Genomic DNA, 14739 nt, shown 5'->3' with positions numbered 1-14739 from the left:
TCAAAAAAATATCTATTCACTCAAGAAAGTTTACCACTTATTTGGAAAAACAAAACAAAATCCTAGATTCTCTGCCCAAAGCTAGACTTGGATGCTCACTGCATTGTCGTTCAGTGTAAAGTAGTTACCATAACAACCACCATATCAGCTGGACACAAAGAATCCTGAGTATTTCTTCTAGTGCACAAAAGCAACTTCCTAAAGGAAAACCCACATTAATATTGTCCTCTCACTATATTAACCAATTAAACTGTTGGGTGAAGAGCAACCTATTTCCAAAATTAAAATTTATGCGGGCTATCTCAGTTTTGGAATATAGATTTTTCACCTCATTCTTTGGTTTTAGTGCAACAACAGTGTCTCCTTCTGCTGGGTCTGATCCGTCTGGATCAGCCTCTGGTGGGGAAAGAAAAGGCACTTAGCAGCTTGGGTCCCACGAGAGGACTTTATAAGCAATCTTCCTGTTTTTAGCCCCAGCCTCATCCACATCCAACTCTTTAGAAGTATCTAGTACTCCAATTCCTAATTTTTTTTATTTATTTGAGAGAGAGAGAGAGAGAGAGAAACAGCATGAGAGGGGATAGGGTCAGAGGGAGAAGCAGGCTCCCCACTGAGCCGGGAGCCCAATGTGGGACTCCATCCCAGAACCCTGGGATCATGACCTGAGCCGAAGGCAGTCGCTTAACCAACTGAGCCACCCAGGCGCCCACCAATTCCTAATTTTTAACTAGGGTACTACAATGTGAATTTCTCATCACTACAAGCATTATTTTTAACCATTTTTTCTCTTAAATCACTTATAGTCCTCCAGATACATTCAATTTTCATATATTGTCATTCAGATTTTAACTGTCTCCTAGTTTCATTGAAGATGGACAGTTTCTGTTTATTACTCTCCTTGTTGCATTTGGGTGAGTTTTGAGAGAAGCCTGTGGAAATGTCTTTCTTTATTGTCTTGAAATCACAAGTCCTGGAAATTTAAATGAAATAAATATGGGATTTTTGCCCTCTATCCTAGGAAAGTATTCAATTTAATAACATGTTCTCAGGTTGCATTTATTTTGTTTGCAGAAATTTCTGATTAAAATCAACTAGTGAGGGGCGCCTGGGTGGCTCAGTCATTAAGCGTCTGCCTTCGGCTCAGGTCATGATCCCAGGGTCCTGGGATCGAGCCCCACATCGGGCTCCCTGCTCGGCGGGAAGCCTGCTTCTCCCTCTCCCACTCCCCCTGCTTGTGTTCCCTCTCTCGCTGTGTCTCCCTCTGTCAAATAAATAAATAAAATCTTTAAAAAAATAAAATAAAATCAACTAGTGATTCTATAATTCTTATGCTTGCCCTCTAAGAAGACTCTCATTTGGGTGTAGCTACAACTTCATGCCACCTTCATGTTAATTTTCAAATCTAGCAACAGATCAAACTAGATTTATTGGCCCATTAAGAACAAAAGCAACAACAACAAACTCAAGATTCAATCTGTGTGTGAAAAATGAGGAAATCACGGTGGAAATTACAAAAATGAAAGAGACCATGGCAACCCCCCAAACATTATCAAAATGGTATACTTCCAGGCAATATGGAGTTCCAATTTCTAAAGCTTCAACAAAAATTTAATGCACAGGAAAAAAAGAAAACTGAGTTTTGTATTCAGAATAAAATACAGCCATACAAAATTTCTATGGGAAACAGATGTTGTTCTATTGTGATATATTAAAGAGCTCTGGACATTTGTGGGCAAAGCCAACTTGAGAAGAGATGGTAAAATAAAAGGAATCCTCCCTTTATGATATCAGTGTTCTGAATGTGTTTATGCCTAACTTTAATTACAATGATTTGAGGACCTGGAACTGATGAACAACAGGACAGAGCAGGATAGGAAACACATCCCAGAGACCCTTACGTGCTACTGTTTTATTTAATTAACATCACACAAAAATATACCTGAATAATCTCTAGGAACTAGGCTGTAGTTCCCTCTGCAAGGCAACAAATAATCTGTAGCCTTAAGAAGACATCCTCATTTTCACTATATAGGATGTGAGACAAAAGGCACAAAATGGAAACTTGAAGAAAGCTTAAATGAGTAAATGAAGCTTTGCTGCCTTAGACAAGCTAATCTGCTCACCAAAGCGGAAAAGACATAATTCTGTAGGCCTGGGGTGCTTCATATCCAAAGAAAGGAAAGGATCTGAAAGAAATTGTTGACATTCTGACTGCTTAAAGCTTGGTGCCTTGCTAATTGATTTCCTCAGTGGGTCTAACAGTTCTAAAACAGAATGCAAAGAAAGTTCTCTGTGATTCCTCTTTACTTTTATATCCAAAGACCAATTTAGTAGAAAGTGAGGGGCTTCCAGTCATATGACACACCTTTGGGATTTTTATGTCATATGACCCTTTTAAAAGAGATATTTATTTATAGAAAAGAGGCAATAGAAAAATTCATTGTAATATTTTAAAGTTTACACGCAGCATTCAGAAAAGGGCATATACTTTGGATATTTTTATATGACACGAAGAGAATGCTTATCTTTTTTTCCTTTTTTTATAATTTAAATTCAGTAAATTAGGGTGCCTGGGTGGCTCAGTTGGTTAAGCGACTGCCTTCGGCTCAGGTCATGATCCTGGAGTCCCTGGATCGAGTCCCGCATCGGGCTCTCTGCTCGGCAGGGAGCCTGCTTCTCCCTCTGACCCTCCCCCCCTCTCATGTGCTCTCTCTCTCTCATTCTCTCTGTCTCAAATAAATAAATAAAATCTTTAAAAAAAAAAAAAAATAAAAATAAATTCAGTAAATTAACAAATAATGTATTATTAGTTTCAGAGGTAGAGTTCAGTGATTCATCAGTCTTCTATAATACCCAGGGCTCATTACGTGATGTGCTCTCCTTAATGTCCATCACTCCAATTACCCCGTTCCCCACCTCTCCCCCTCCAGCAACCCTCAGTTTGTTTCCTATGATTAAGAGTCTCATATGGTTTGTCTCCCTCTCTGATTTCATCTTATTTCCCCCCTCTGTTCCCATATGATCCTGTTTTGTTTCTTATATTACACATATCAGTGAGATCATATAATCATCTTTCTCTGATTGACTTATTTCACCTAGCATAATACCCTCTAGTTCCATCCAAATCCTTGCAAATGACAAGATTTCATTCTCTTTGATGGCTGAGAAGTATTCCATTGTGTGTGTGTGTATATATACACACACATCTTATGGACATCTGGACTCTTTCCATAGTTTGGCTATTGCGGACAATGCTGCTATAAACATTGGGGTGCAGGTGCCCCTTTGGATCACTGCATTTGTATCTTTGGGGTAAATACCTAGTAGTGCAATTGCTTGGTCGCAGGGTAGCTCTATTTTCAACTTTTTGAGGAACCTCCATATTGTTTTCCAGAGGGGCTGGATCAGCTTGCATTCCCACCAACAGTATAGGAGGGCTCCCCTTTCTCTGCATCCTCACCAACGTCTGTCATTTCCTGACTTGTTAATTTTAGCCATTCTGACTGGTGTGAGGTGGTATCTCATTGAGGTTTTGATTTGGATTTCCCTGATGCCGAGTGATGTTGAGCATTTTTGCATGTGACTGTTGGCCATTTGTATGTCTTCTTTGGAGAAACATCTCTTCATGTCTTCTGCCCATTTCTTGACTGGATTATTTGTTCTTTGGGTGTTCAGTTTGGCTCTTTATAGATTTTGGATACTAGCCCTTATCTGATAAGACACTTGCAAATATCTTCTCCCATTCTGTTGGTTGTCTTTTGGTTTTGTTGACTGTTTCCTTTGCTTTGCAAAAGCTTTTTATCTTGATGAAGTCCAAATAGCTCATTTTTGCCTTTGTTTCCCTTGCCTTTGGAGATGTGTCTAGCAAGAAGTTGTTGCGGCCGAGGTCACAGAGGTTGCTGCCTGTGTTCTCTAGGATTTTGATGGAATCCTGTCTTTTATCCATTTGGAGTCTATTTTTGTGTATGGTGTAAGGAAATGGTCCAGTTTCATTCTTCTGCATGTGGATGTCCAATATTCCCAACACCATTTGTTGAAGAGACTGTCTTTTTTCCATTGGATATTCTTTCCTGCTTTGTCAAAGATTAGTTGACCATAGAGTTGAGGGTCCATTTCTGGGTTCTCCATTCTGTTCCACTGATCTATGTGTCTGTTTTTGTGCCAGTACCATACTATCTTGATGATTACAGCTCTGTAATAGAGCTGGAAATCCGGAATTGTGATGCCACCAGCCTGGTTTTCTTTTTCAACATTCCTTTGGCTACTTGGGGTCTTTTCTGATTCCACACAAATTTTAGGATTATTTGTTCCAGTTCTGTGAAAAAAGTTGATGGTATTTTGATAGGGATTGCATTGAATGTATAGATTGCTCTAGGTAGCACAGACATTTTAACAATATATATATTATTTTCCACTAGCGCTGGAGTTTTGCAGTTCTGTGTGACAGGTAAACTTGGACTTAGGGGCATGTTCCTGCTGCTTTTCTGGGGAAGGGGCCTGCTGCACTGATACTCAGGTGTCTTTGCCCTGGGGGAGTTGTACCACCTTTGCCAGGGGGCCAAGTTCAGGGTAAGCGGCCCTGGATTGCTCTACGTGGGTTTTGTTCCCTGAGGGCTTTTCATGCTGCTTTAGAGGATGAGAATGAAAATAGCGACCCTTAAAAGGGATTTTTTTAAGAAGACAGTATGGAACTAAAGTTTGGAGCCATTACCGTTATTTTGTGTTGTAAGAAGCACTTACAGCACTTACTTACTTTTGGCTCAGAGTTCCCTTCTCTCCCATGAAATGTGGAAGTTAGTAAACATTTTAATTGAACTTGAGATCTGACTTGCAGGTAGAAGAAAAAAAAAGTGACATATCGCATAAAAGCTTATGAGGTTGGAGAAAGCAAAATTTTAATGTTTTAGATGTATTTGTTAAAAAACTCACTGTATTCAAGTTACTATCCATTTTCATATGGTATCTATTTATTTTGGGTTCTTTTCATCACTTTTCTATTGTACATGTATCATAATGGGTCCTCACTAATTGATGGTATTAGGTAGCATGGCATAGACTAAAATACCTATCTTGGGTATTTGATGTCCTCAAGCACTACCTCAATTGTAATGTAACAATAAACTGCAGATATTGGGAGAAAGAACTAATACATTTTGATAATTTTATATCAATTATGAAGATTACATACTTCAAGGAATAGTATTTGACCCCACTCTGTGTACAAAGGTCTATAATTAACCACAATCCATTATCACATAACCTCTATCTGTACCTCACTTAGAGCACCCACCCATCAATGCCTCTTAGTTTCATATACATAGCTCAACCTTAACACCCACCCCCAAGAAAGAATCCTTACTTGTTTTTTCTTGGTGGTTATTAATTTCCTAGCATGGTGGCCAGCACCTGGTATTCACTTAGCAGTGTTTATGTAATGCATGAATGATTTTCATCTAAGTTCTTTCATTTGCAAAGTACTTTTCTAAAAATAGACAAAATAACATTCACATTACCCAAGAAATTTTCTGTCCCCATGACCACATGACTACAGGAAATCTCATCTCATTGCATCTCTCATTCTGTTTCCAGTACCTTCTTGAGAACAGAAAACATGACTTGCTTTCTCAAATTGCTTTCTACTTGCTGGGCTAAAATCCTTTAAAAATAATTTCTGTCAGGAGTATTTTCATTGCCTCCTACTGGTTTGTGTGTGTTTAGTCATCCTTAATGAGGTAAGGAATATTGTGCTTCTATGCTGTCTGATTCTGAGTTGTCACAGATAAATTTATTCCTGAAATCATCTGGGAGTTCTGGAATAGAAGATTTTGGCAGACCATATCCCACAACTTCCCAGGAAGAGTATTCAAAAGGATGAAGTGAAGTCTCCTCCTACCTTCCTTCTCCAGGGCCCCTTAGCATTTCAGTTCAATTCCTTCCCTGACAGAGTTAATGGAAACTTCTTCCAGAATTTTCTCTCCATATTTCTACTCCTGTCCCATCCCTTACAGTGATTTACCACACAGCAACCAAGGTGATCCTTTTATATACAAATATAAAAACATCCACCGCTTCCAAAAATCCTTCAAGAGCTTCCTATACGTTTCTCACCTCCTCAATCCCACCCTTTTAAATATATGTTTTAGAAATAGACCAACTTGACCATTTTTGGTATCATGAAAAAAATATCAAAAATGAATAAAAGTGTAATATACCCTTTGACTAAATTCTATCATTTTATATTCTTTGATACACATTACAAAATCTACCAAGGTGTATCAACTATTTTATTATTACAGACCAGTAAAATTGAGCATCAATACTCTCTAGGATTGGGCGCCTGGGTGGCTCAGATGGTTAAGCGTCTGCCTTCGGCTCAGGTCATGATCCCAGCGTCCTGGGATCGAGTCCCGCATCGGGCTCCCTGCTCCTTGGGAGCCTGCTTCTCCCTCTGCCTCTCTCTCTCTCTCTGTCTCTCATGAATAAATAAATAAAATCTTAAAAAAAAAAAATACTCTCTAGGATTTGCCAATCTAGATGACTAATAAAAGACTGTGAATTCCTTTTGTACTTTATGATACTGCTATATTTCTACACCATCTATCACGTCTTTTCCTGAGCAAACAGATCCTATGTGTTCTTACTCTTCAAGGACAGCATTTTTAAACTCCACCGGGTGTTCTCTATCACTAAACTCCACTTCTATGTTCTTATATTCCAGAGCCAATCATTTCTACAGAGGAAGGGCCCCCAAGCCAATAGGAAATCCACTTAGTATCCCACTGGAGATAAAAAATAAGTCCCATAAGCTCTTTTTTTTGTTTTGTCTTTTTACCTTCAAATTTGACATCTTTTTAAAGAGATAGGCCAATCCACTGGGTGAAACTAGTCCCTATTTGGCTCTCCACTGAAATAAAATAAAAATTTTATGAATTTGAAGAAATCTCTCTTGGAATGTTTCTTGGAACTGTTCACTAAGTAATAAATGTTAGTTTCTCAAACTTCAGTTAGTAGCCAAATGTTTATTAATACTTACTTTCATCATAGCAGTCTTTTGAAATAGCATGTACAATATTGTAAGCAGGTTTGAGCATAGTAAGTTCATCAAGAACAGATAAGAATTGATTTATTAAACAAATATTTATTAAACTCAAAATCTATAGTAATTCACATGATACTAAACATGAAGAAGCCGTCCATGGAGAATGCAGCAGAGCTGCCAAGAGAAAAGCATACATAGGTTTTCAGCAGTGTACAGCCATTCTAGAGGTTTACACATGCAAAACAGAAAAAGAGTACTCATATACTACCTAATAGGAAAACAAAGTCTCTGCTAGGAATCAATCTTTGGGAGACAACTCTCTTTGAGCCTCTGAATTTGTATATGTCCAATGAGCAGGGTCACTAACTTCCCTTTTGATGTGAAATATCTTTCCAAGGAAATTTGCATAGAAATCAGTCTTGTAAGTTAGAGATAGTGGCTCTCTCTAGAAACAGGGGCAGGTTTGCCTATTGTTCAATATAATAGCTTCTTCTTCTGGATAAACATCACACAGGTTTGCTTACTGTCCATTATAAAAGATTCAAGTTACCTAAGTTCAGGGTTTTTTGGCTGTAAAATAAAATTTACTGTATACTGCACCGCCTGCATGGGACTTGGGGAGAAGCTCATACTATCTTCTATGTTAACGAAGTCCTTTGTCTCTCACCAATAATCTCATGTCTTCTGTTAGCACCCTTAAACCTATGGAAAGTTTATCAGCTTGCAAATAGGGTAAAAACCCTAGATCCTTAGCAGTTCTTGACATTAACTGGTAAATATCCAATATTTACAGTTTTAACAGCCACCCCTAGAAAAAAAGGGGATGAGGATGCCATCCTGTTTTATGCAGAAAACAGCCCCTTTCTTCCCTGACTGTGGTGTATATATACAATGGAATATTATGCAGGCATCAAAAACAAAAACAAACAAACAAACAAAACACAAACGAAATCTTGCCATCTGCAATGACGTGGATGGAACTAGAGGGTATTATGCTAAGCGAAATAAGTCAATCAGAGAAAGACAATTATATGATCTGATATGAGGAATTTAAAAAACAAGATAGAGGAGCATAGGGGAAGGGAGGAAAAAAATGAAACAAGATGAAACCAGAGAGGGAGACAAACCATAAGAGACTCTTAATCTCAGGAAACAAACTGAGGGTTGCTGGAGTGGTGGGGGTTGAGAAGGATGGGGTGGCTGGGTGATGGACATTGGGGAAGGTATGTGCTATGGTGAGCGCTGTGAATTGTGTAAGACTGATGAATCACAGACCTGTACCTCTGAAACAAATAATACATTATATGTTAAAAAAATAAATAAGATAGTAGTAAGGGAAAAATGAAGGGGGGGGGAAATCGGAGGGGAGGACGAACCATGAGAGACTATGGACTCTGAGAAACAAACTGAGGGTTTTAGAGGGGAGGGGGGTGGGGGGATGGGTTAGCCCAGTCATGGGTATTAAGGAGGGCATGTATTGCATGGAGCACTGGGTGTTATACTCAAACAATGAATCATGGAACCCTACCTCAAAAACTAATGATGTAATGTATGGTGACTAACATAATAAAATTTTAAAAAATAGTAATACACCATGAAGGAGGTCCATTCTGACTTAACTAAGAAGATCATATACTTTGTCAAAATTAGAACCTTTTTGAAAGTAAAAGAGTGTGCTATTAATAATTACTCTCTCCTACCTAACATTCAATCTATATGATATTGGTATTGGCTCCATACTCAAAATATATAAAAAATTCAACCACTCTTCCCTATATATTCTGATTTCAACACTGTCTGAACCTATTAATCTCTCTCCTGGTTTTCTGCAAGAGTCCTAAACTGGTTTCCCTGCTTTTGCTACTGCCCCTTATGGTTTTTGTCATTATCTTCTCAAGAGAGCAACTAGAAGAATCCTTTCAAGATGTATATCATATTACACCCCTTTCTGCTCAGAAATTTCTGTCATCCCATATCACTCAGAGTAAAAGCCACAGCCCATTTGGCCAATAAGGTTCAACATGATTTAACCCTCCCCTCTCTATTCCCTATCCACTGCTCTCCCTCTAGCTGACTCCAGTAACATTTCTGCTGTTCTTTGAACTTACCAATTAATTTCCTGTTTTAGGACCTTCTAACTGGGTCTTCTCTATGCCTGGAATATTCTCCCCAGAGATATTAGCCTGGCTTATCTCATTCAAGGCCTTGCTAAAATATTACATTTTAAATGAGTCCTAGCAACCTATTTAAATAGTATCCACTTACCCAATCACATCATCACCACCTGAAATGTCTTACTTATTTTGTCCTATATTTATAACATTTTGTTCACTTATTTTATGTATTGTTTATTTTCTCTCTCCATCTTACAGAATATAAGTGCCATAACGGCAGGATTTCTTCATATTTTGTTTGTTCTTTCTTATCTTTCCTTATTGCTCATGTTAGGTGGTTAATAAATAGTGTCGAATTAATGAATGGGTTAAACATTTTCTCCTGAAATTTCACTAGAACTTCAATTTGACTGTTTAATATATTCCAGTTCTCTTGAACATATTCAGTTTTCTCAAGACCATGTCTGATAACTCTAGTATCTGAATCTCCTGTGGGTCTGTTTCTATTGTCTGTTATTTCAGATATTTCTCTTCTTTCTTCATATGATTTGCTATTTTTTATCCATTATCTCACTTCTTTTATGAAGAAAAATTGCAGAGATAATTTGAAGCACTGGGTGATGTTACCTTCTTCCAGAAAGTATCAACTTTTGCCTTTGGCAGGTAGTAAGAAGTAGGTCAGAGTAATTCATTTATGGATTGAATTGATTCAAAGCCGAGTTTCAGTCTTTGAGGATTGGTCTAACCTGGACTGTCATTAGGCAATGACAAGTAAGAGGCAGGGTACAATAATTCATTTCAGGATTAAACTGATTCAAAGCTGAGTTTCAGTCTTTGAGGGCTGGTCTAATCTGGATTGTCATTACTCATAGGTATAGTTCATCCTCCCCTCCGATTTCCCCCCTTCATTTTTCTCTTACTACTATCTTCTTATTTTTCTTTAACATGTCCGTCCTCCTTGGCAGGTCCTAAACTCCAATTTAAACACCATAAGATTGCCAAAAGTTCTACTCAGTTATTCAGCCTCTTAACCTCATTGGGAAGAAGGTTGGATGATATAAACTAGTTACCATACTGGAAGTAGATGTCCCAATATTTACAAGCTATCTCCTACAGATCTTTGTATATAAACATCTTAATACACTTTAAATAATGCATGATTAAATGCAGCTTCTGTCAACAAATTCATTTCTTTATAAATCCACAAATTTAAGTATTTCTCTAAACACTTAATCAAGATATGTTTTATATAACAATAACTTACTTGACTATAATGCTAAAATTATTTTTCCAGACGAGGAGCAAGATGGTGGAGGAGTAGGAGACCTAAATTTCATCTAGTCCCAGGAATTCAGCTAGATAGGGATCAAACCATTCTGAACACCTACGAACTCAACAGGAGATCAAAACAAAGAATAGCGGCAACTCGCTGAACAGAAAACCAACCACTTTCTAGAAGGAAGGACGTGAGAAGTGAATCCAAGGTGATATTCGGGAAGACAGACCGGCAGGTAATAGAGCAGCAGAGCACAAAATTGGAAATTTTAGAAGTTTGCTCCGCTGAGGGACGTAGCTCCAGTGGCTAAGCAGGGGGTGAAACCCTTGCTGGGACACTATGGTCTCAGGACCCTCGGGGTCACAGAAAGTCTGGGGGTGCCTGAGTGCGGCAGAGCTCCCAGGTATCGGAGCAGGGAAGCCAGCTGCAGAGACGGAGCCGAGGCGCAGGCTCTCACCTCGGGGTTGCCATAAACCATGATCCGCGGCACAGTTGGGCCACTGCTCCTCCAGCAGGGACCCAACAAGCAGCAGATCCAGGGAAACTCACCTTTCTCCCCCGAGAAGAGCGGTGCGGGAGCGCGCCGCAGGGATCTGCTGGGTTTGGAGACTCCACACTGAGTTGGGTGCCAGAGATAGAAATGCTCGGTCAAAGGCCGGGTGAGCACGGAGTGCGGCTGGACACCGGGGAGACAGGAGTGACTGACTGCTTTTCTCTGGGGGCACACTGAGGAGTGGAGGCCAAGTTCCTGGCTCCTCCGGGGCGGAGATTAGGAGGCTGCCGTTTTCACTCTCATCTTCCAAAGCTGTACAGAAAGCTTGAAGGGAACAAAAGCCACCAAGAGCAAACCTGAGCAGATTACTTAGCCCAAACTGGCGAGGGTGGGGCAATTCCACCTCCAGCAAAGACATCTGAGAACCACGGCAACAGGCCCCTCTGCCAGAAGATCAACAAAACCAGCCAGCCAAGACCAAGTTCACCTATCAATGAGAACAGCAGAACACCAGCACTAGGGGAATACAGCACATAGAATTCATGAATCATTTCCCCCGATTCTTTAATCTTTCAAAGATAATTTTTTAAATTTTTTTTTAAATTTTTCTTTTTCCCTTTTTCAACCAACATCTTACCAATCCCTTTTTTGAAATACCTCTTTATTTTTGATTTTAGAGTCATATTCTACCCCTTCAGAGTAGTTAACCTTATTTTTGGTATATATATATGTAAGTTGTTCTCTCTTTAAAATTTTGGGACACAGTTTCTTCTAACAGACCAAAATATACCCTAAATCTCTAGTGTATTGCTTTCTTCTAGTCTCCTGCCTGATCACATTCTCTCCTTTTTTTTAAATCCTCTTCTTTCATCAACCAACTTATCAATTCCTTTTATAAAATCTATTATAATTTTCATCTTTACAGTCGTATTTCATCCTTTCATCATATTTACCCTTATTTTTATACATATATAACTTTTTCTCTCTTTAAAATTTTGGGAGGCACTTTCTTCTAACAGACCAAAATACGCCCAAAATCTAGTGTGTGGCACTGCTCTATTCACCAGCCTGATCATATTTGATCATATTCTTTTTTTTTCTTTTTCTTCTTTCTTCTTTTTTCTTTCTTTCCCTTACTTTCCCCCAGTTTCAGGTCTCTTCTGATTTGTTTAGTGTATATTTTTCTGGGGTCTTGTTACCCTGTTAGCATTTTGTTCTCTCATTCATCTAGTCTCCTCTGGACAAAATGACAAGATGGATAAAATCACCTCCAAAAAAAGAACAAGAGGCAGTACTGACTGCAAGGGACCTAATCAATAGGGACATTAGTAAGATGTCAGAACTAGAGTTCAGAATGAGGATTATAAAGATACTAGCTGGGCCTGAAAAAAGCATGGAAGATATTAGAGAAACCCTTTCTGGGGAAATAAAATAACTAAAATCTAACCAAGGCGAAATCAAAAAGGCTATTAATAAGGTGCAATCAAAAATGGAGGCTCTAACTGCTAGGATAAATGAGGCAGAAGAGAGAATCAGTGATATAGAAGACCAAATGATGGAAAATAAAGAAGCTCAGAAAGAGATAAACAACTCCTGGATCACGAGGGCAGAATTCGAGAGATAAGTGATACCATAAAACGAAACAACATTAGAATAATTGGGATCCCAAAAGAAGAAGAAAGAGAGAGAGGGAAGAAGGTATATTGGAACAAATTATAGCAGAGAACTTCCCAAATTTGGGGAAGGAAACAGGCATCAAAATCCAGAAGGCACAGAGAACCTCCTTCAAAATCAATAAAAAAGGGTTAACATGACGACATCTAATGGTAAAACTTACAAGTCTCAGAGATGAAGAGAAAATCCTGAAAGCAGCTTGGTACAAGAGATCTGAAACCTACAATGGTAGAAACATTAGATTGGCAACAGACCTATCCACAGAGACCTGACAGGCCAGAAAGGACTGGCATGATATATTCACAGCACTAAATGAGAAAAATATGCAGCCAAGAATACTATATCCAGCTAGGCTGTCACTGAAAATAGGAGGAGAGATAACAAGCTTCCAGGACAAACAAAAACTAAAGGAATTTGCAAACATGAAACCAGCCCTACAAGAAATCTTGAAAGGGGTCCTCTAAGCAAAGAGAGAGCCTAAAAGCAACATAGACCAGAAAGGAACACAGACAATATACGGTAACAGTCACCTTAAAAGTAATACAATGGCACAAAATTCATATATTTCAATAGTTACCCTGAATGTAAATGGACTAAATGCCCCAGTCAAAAGACATAGGATATCATATTGGATTAAAAATCAAGACCCATCAATATGTGGTCGGCAAGAAACTCATTTTAGACCCAAAGACACCTCGAGATTGAAAGTGAGGGGGTGGAAAACAATTTACCTTGCTAATGGACACCAAAAGAAAGCTGGGGTGGAAATCCTTATATCAGACAAATTAGATTTTAAACCAAACAATGTAATAAGAGATGAGGAAGGACACTATATCCTACTTAAAAGATCTATCCAACAAGAAGATCTAACAATTGTAAATATCTATGCCCCTAACATGGGAGCAGCCAATTATATAACCCAATTAATAACAAAAGCAAAGAAACACATTGACAACAATACAAGAATAGTGGGGGACTTTAACACCCCCCTAACTCAAAAGGACATATCATCTAAGAAAAAGATCAACAAGGAAATAAAGACTTAAAATGAAACACTGGACCAAAAGGACTTCAGAGATGTATTCAGAACATTCGATCCCAGAGCAAGAGAATACACATTCTTCTCTAGTGCCCATGGAACATTCTCCAGAATCGATCACATCCTAGGTCACAAATCAGGTCTCAACCAATACCAAAAGATTGGGATCATTCCCTGCCTATTTTCAGACCACAGTTCTTTGAAACTAGAACTGAATCACAAGAGGAAAGTCGGAAAGAACTCAAATACATGGAGGCTAAAGAGCATCCAATTGAATGGCTCAACCAGGAAATTAAAGAAGAATTTAAAAAATTCATGGAAACCAATGAAAATGAAAACACAACTGTTCAAAATCTTTGGCATGCAGCAAAGGCAGTCCTAAGAGGAAAGTATATAGCAATACAAGCCTTTCTCAAGAAACAAGAAAGGTCTCAAATACACAACCTAACTATACACCAAGAGGAGCTAGAGAAAGAACAGCAAATAAAGCCTAAACCCAGCAGGAGAAGAGAAATAATAAAGATCAGAGAAGAAATCAATGAAATAGAAACCAAAAGACAGTAGAACAGATCAATGAAACTGGGGGCTGGTTCTTTGAAAGAATTAACAAGACTGATAAACCCTTGGCCAGACTTATCAAAAAGAAAAGAGAAATAACCGAAATAAATAAAATCATGAGTGAAAGAGGAGAGATCACAACCAACACCGAAGAAATACAATTATAAGAACATATTATGAGCAACTCTATGCCAGCAAATTAGATAACCTGGAAGAAATGGATGCATTCCTAGAGACATATAAAAGACCAAAACGAAACCAGGAAGAAATAGAAAGCCTGAAACAGACCTATAACTACGAAGGAAATTGAAGCAGTCATCAAAAATCTCCCAACAAACAAAAGCCCAGGGCCAGATGGCTTCCCAGGGGAATTCTTCCAAACATTTAAAGGAGAATTAATACCTATTCTGAAACTATTCCAAAAAACAGAAATGCAAGGAAAACTACCAAACTCGTTTTGAGGCCACCATTACCTTGATTCGAAATCCAAAGACTCCAGCAAAAAGGAGAATTACAGACCAATATCCTTGATGAACATGGATGCAA

This window comes from Neomonachus schauinslandi, chromosome 15 (assembly GCF_002201575.2).
Source record: "Neomonachus schauinslandi chromosome 15, ASM220157v2, whole genome shotgun sequence".
NCBI classification, from domain to species: Eukaryota; Metazoa; Chordata; class Mammalia; order Carnivora; family Phocidae; genus Neomonachus; species Neomonachus schauinslandi.
The sequence above is the reverse complement of the archived record's forward strand: the minus strand, read 5'-3'. Positions refer to the sequence as shown.